Here is a 6,000-nt window from a genome sequence, read left to right on the forward strand (position 1 = left end):
TTATAATATTTTTTTGATAAGTAAGAGATGAACCTTCTATTGATTTGAATAACTTACATAATTTACAAAGAGCCCCAAACAGTAGGGGCGACACAGCCAATAAAAACGACTAACAGCTGCCAAACAAGTCAAGACCATAAACTGACCCTCCTGCAACAAAAGAAGATCCTAAACAAAACTGGGACGCAACCCTTAGAAACCGGCAAGAACCACATAGCGTCAATTAGTACAAGTCCTGCCAAATTCACTGATAAGCACTAAGACCAATCAATCCGAGCTGTTGAAATCAGAGTCCCGATCCGACGACCATCCTGGATATCACGCGGACAAGAAGCAAGGGGGTTAACCGCACGATGAGAGTGGTTTTCCACCACCTCTCCTTGCCACATGTCGCCTTCTGTATGGAATCACGTGCAATTGCTCCCAAACTTGATACCGCCCGTGTCCCGTGCGATAAACCACTTGTGGATTTTAGGTTTTGTGGAACCCACCTTGGTGCTACTAAGAAACCCATTAGGCATATAAGACCTACGAACATGATCTTGTGGGTTGCCGAGCCCTAAATGGTCCTACCAAGGGCCATATGGCTCCTGGTGGACCTGCTCATAATCTTATCAAGATGGGTTCCCCCTGAGTACTTCTGGTCCTGAATCTTTAAGTGAATAGCATGATTTATCTCCACCGTAGAAAGAAACGCCCCTATCCAACGTCCCACAGAGATATCGCGCAACCGAGATGCATGGAGGTTAACCACATGATGATAGCAGTTTTCTCTCTCATCTCTATGCCAGACATCGTCTCTTGAATGGAATCACGTAGTTCTTCCATTATACCAGAAACCAGCCGAGACCCACGTGATATACCACTTGTGGTTTTGCATCTGTGGTATCGCTAAGTGGAGACTGTCCATCTGAGCCTGCTAATCTGTCCACCTCCTTCTTTTCCAAGTTAGCCCTCGAGATTTGCCAACAAAAACCCACTGAGCCAAGAGAGTCTCAGCCATCGAATTTGCATTATCGCTCAACTTGAAACCTTCCTCTATCATTCTAAAGCCCAGGGAAAAGAGACGAGAGTTTAAGATCAAAGATTGACGTCAAATTGTGCACTGTCCTGCCCATCTCTGTTTCCAGTATCAACACTAATCAACCAAGAATCCCAATTTGTCTTAGCTAGATTAGAACAATCCTCCCGAAGCTGCCTGGCAGGAAGAGACTCCCATGGATGCCAAAAATCCCTGTCCTTGTTGACCACCCCTTCATTGGCCAACCTGTCTGCAAGCATGTTTGCCTTTCTTCTAACGTGCACAAATCTTATTGTTTTAAGGATTTGTAAGTGTAATTGGATATAGTGGAACACCTACAGCAACCTCTAGTGCTTTGACACTTTGTCTGGCGAGGTTCCATTTTGAATCTTCTTAGCAGCTTTGATGACCAATTCCGAGTCAGCTTCAATTATGACATTCTGTAAGTTTTCCTCCACTAGGATCTCCATACATTGATATAAAGCCAGAAGTTATGCCATGTTGTTGGTGCCCTTTTCCAAGTGTCCGTGGAAGATGAAATTTATATGTCCCTTAGGATCCCTGATGGCTCCACCAAATCCAGCTTCCTTGGAATTTCCCTTGGAGGCTCCATCAATATTGACTTTGAAAAAGCCCTGAGGAGTGGGCTGCCAACCCCTCTCCCAAATGTTTAAGGTTCTCAGATCCTTCTTCACACCCTAAGAGTTGATGGCTTGAAGATCCAGATTAATAAGAATTTGTATCTCCTAAGGCAGAGGAGGATTTGTTGGTTTCATTCTCATAATGCTTTTGATTGTTTCCTTGAGCTATTTCAAAATTTAATTGATGATGAGCTGGGGTTCTCTAGCTTTGTTTTTGAAAATTATTTTGTTTCTTTCTTTCCAAATGTTCTAGATGACAAAGCTTGGAATTATCATTGAGGCTTTGTTGACGATTTCATTTTCTGAGAAGTTTTTCCTCCATTTTGATAATGTATTAGATATGTTGAGTGTGTCCCTATCGGTTTGTCTGAAGCTTGAGGCCACCCAATCCCAAATTTTGGCAGAGAAGGAGCACAGATTAAGCAGGTGTTCAATCGTTTCCTCTTGCAAGCCGCAGAGCTGACATTTAGAGGGGCCAATGAAACCTTTCTTCGTGAGGTTTTCCCAAGTGAGGATTTTCTTTTGATGAACAAGCTAGATAAATAATTTTATTTTCATCCATTGAGAGGTCTGCCATAGCTCCTACCAGACTTTCTCAACATTTACCAAGTTAAATCCAGTGATTGCCTATTTAGCCTCTTTGAGATTGTAGTTACATTCATTGTTCTTGCCCCATCTTAGTTGGTCAAGAGAAGAGGAGACCGGAATCCTTCTATGCTCTACATCCTTAGCAAGAGCCTCTGCCATGCCCTTCAAAGGGCTTTCTTCGTTGTCACTTAGATTCTTCCATTTCCTCCATTTATCCTTGTTGCTCCCTTGATCCTAGAAGTATTTTACTAATAAGAGACCTTTGCTGTTTGTATCCCTTTTTAGGTATGCCAGTTCATTCTTGTTTAGGATGGGTTCCTATTGCCAGTTGTCCTCCCAGAAGCGAGCCTGGTCCCCAGCTCTAATTTCCCAAAAATAGTGCTTCTGGATAATGCTTTTGTTCTCCCATGCAAGGTTCCAGATGTAATAGCCCCTGATTTGTCATGTCATTCTAATGTGATCCTGTTACTGCCAGTGCTTAGCGTACTTTTGAGTCCAAAGCTTGGCCCATGGTGCTCTCGACTCCTTGATCCAACGCCACCATAGCTTGGCTCTCGAAGCCTGACTCAGAGTCTCCAAATCATCCAAACCCAAACCACCATGGCTTTTCGGTTTACAGAGCTTGTCCTGGGAAACTAGGGCCCACTTATTTTTCTTTTCCCCTCTGCCCCACAAAAAATTCCTTTGAATGTTTCTTATTTTCTACTTTATGCCCTAAGGAGCCAATATAGCTGCAAACATAAAAATGGGAATGGCCTACAAAACCACCTTTGTGAGCACCAGATGCCCAGCCAAGTTTAAAGCTCTGTATGTCCAATTGTTGATTTTGTCTTGTTCAGCTTATTTAAAATTGGTTCCCATATATGCTTACCCAGGGGTTTGTTAGTAAGAGGAATGCCTAGATATTTGGAAGGTAACTGTTCCCTTTGAAAACCTAGAATCTTGGTGATATTTCTCTGTATTGAAATATTAGTGTTAAAGAAAAAAACCTTGGACTTGCTTTGGCTTACCTCTGTGCCTTCTGCCCTAGTGATGTTGTTTAAGATATATTTGATTGCTTTTGCCTCCCTAACTATGGGTACACCTTGTAGCATCGTGTCATCCACAAATTGTTGATGAGTGTTGGCCTCTCCATTCGAGGTGAGATTGATTCCCTGAATTCTACCTTCAGCATTTTCCATTTTGATTGCTCTTACAAGCCCTTCCATCATGAGAAAAAAGAGGAATGGAGAGAGTGGATCACCTTGTCTGACTCCCCTGGAAGGTGTAAAAGTATTAGAGGGAGCTCCATTAAGTAGAATGGAGAAGTTGGTCGAGGTGACTAAAACCATAACTCATCTTATCCAGTCTTTGTTCAAGCCATATGCTTTAAGAATGGCTCTGATGTAAGACTAGATGAGTTTGTCATAGGCCTTCGCAAGGTCTAATTGGATGATCATACCTACTTGCTTGCTGTGTTTGAGAGAGTGTACTACCTCATGGGCTTCGATAATGTTGTTAAGAATCTGCTTTCCTTCCACATAGCCTGTTTGCTTCTCAGATATGAGCAAAGGTAGCAGTGGCTTAAGTCTGTTGGCTATTACTTTAGAGATGATTTTGTAAACCACACGGCATAAGGCTATGGGTCTAAACCCATCCGGTGTGACAACATTTTCCTTTTTTGGGATTAGAGCTATAAAGGTTGAGTTTAGTGCTTTTAGAACCTTTTTGTGTTGCCTTGAGTCATAAGTTTAGAACCTTGAGAGTCCTTTAGCTTTTTATTTTTTTATGTGCCCTGTGAGTGATAGTAGATTTGTGAAAGAACTTAGTGTTCCTTTCTCCCTCTTTGATCCACTAGATCCAAGATTTTTGCCTCCAAAAGGTTTCCTCCTGTAGACAACGTTTCTACCATTCTTCCTGTAGAGAATCAATCAGTTTCTGTCTTTCCTCATTGAAGCCCTCTGTGATATTGATCATACTGACCTCCTGGAGTTTATGTTCAGTACTCATTCTGGTCTTGATGATATCACCAAATTATTTTTTGTTCCAATCCTTGAGTTTGGATTTAATGTATTTTAGTTTATACTGGAGCATGTACATCTTACTACCATGGATGTTCAAATCCTCCTTCCACCATTTGGAAATGTTTCTAGTGAAGTTGGGGTTCGAGAGCCAAGCATTTTCGAATCTAGAAGGCCTGTTCCTCGATGTGCCCATAAAGGAAGCATCTAGCTATACATGCCAATTATTCGAGCCACCAAAGGGCAGAATGGACACTGTAATCATTGCTCCTGTGAGGATGAGATCCTCAGAGACGATGGATCTATCCAGTTTTGACGCAACTTGGGAAACTCCACCTCTTTTGTTATTCCACTTGAAAGTCCCATTTGTAGTTTCGGTGTCCACTAGTCCCATGTTCATGAGGAAATATTGGAAGGCTTCAAAGTCTCTGCCCAGCTGTCTGGTACCTCCTTTTTTCTGAGAGAGATCTTATCATGTTGAAATCTCCTACTAGTATCTAGGGTGTGTTGGGATAATGTGCTCTGAGACCTTACAAGGAGTAAAGAAGTTTAAGTTTCTCTGCATGCTGTTGAGGGCCATACACATTAGTTATCATGTAAGTCTCCTTGTCCCCTACAGGTTGGCACACTAGAGAAAGATAGTTCCTGGATGCTTCAGCATCTTGTATTCCCAGTTTCCGTGGATCCCATAGCGTGAGAATCCCTCCTGCAAAGTTAATGGCTTTCACCTCTAAATAATCATACTTAATTAACCATTTATATTGAATATCTCTTATTTTTTCCATTGAGCATTTTGTTTCTTGAATAAAGACCATATCTGGTTTTTCCTCTTTTAATCTATTGCTAAGATTTCTCTGTTTTCTTCTACTTCCTAACCCTCTAATATTCCAAGTTGTGAGCTTCATTAAGAAAGGTTAGTAAAAGAGTAGTTGATAAGATCTTTCATGTTACCTGAGTTAATCATCAATTTCCCACATTCCATTAGCATCTCATTCTATCTTTTCCTTCCTCTTTTCCTTCCTGGGACTTTTGGAGATGATGTCTGCGGGTTCTCCATCACTTTGACCCCACTCTGTTCTTGGCTTTCATGGTTTCTTTTGACTCCAGTTCCCTTTGATTGCGCCCTCCATAGATAGAGTTATCGGAATCAATCATAATCTTCTTTAGGTAGTGAGTCCACACCTTTGTTCTTCCCTTGTTCTAGAAATTTCTCTAGATCTAGATTTTCTCTGTCTAGTATCTCCTCTAATTCATGATCCTCCGTACCTGCCTCACTTGGGGTCATATCCTGGTCCTTGCCGATCTCCATGCAGCTTTGTAGTTCCTCTATTTTCTAATCGTTTACTGGGATACCCTCCATTTCAGCTTCCATATCCGGCTCCTTAGGGATGTTATCCTTGACTGGGTTTGTTACCACATCCTTCTCCACTTCCTCGAGGATTTTGAAGCTATTGTGTCTTGTTTGTCTATTTTCACTTGTCTTCTTATGAGATCTTTTTCCCCTTTCCCTTTGCCTCCGACCTTGGTAAAACCCCTCATGATCTTTTTCCATAGTGGTATTTCCACTATTTTCCATAGAGTTTGTGGGGCAATCTCTGAATAGATGGCCATGTTCATGACATTTTCAGCATCTGAAAGGTATGTGCTCATAGTCTACCATTTACATCCATTCCTCACCATATAGCTCTAAGATTATTGCATCTGGATAGAATCCACTTCCACACATATTCTAGTGAAGGAGGTATATTTA

The sequence above is a fragment of the Pinus tabuliformis genome, chromosome 2_1 (assembly GCF_031772625.1).
Source record: "Pinus tabuliformis cultivar Carrire ecotype Pingquan chromosome 2_1, CPIR1, whole genome shotgun sequence".
Taxonomy (NCBI): Eukaryota; Viridiplantae; Streptophyta; class Pinopsida; order Pinales; family Pinaceae; genus Pinus; species Pinus tabuliformis.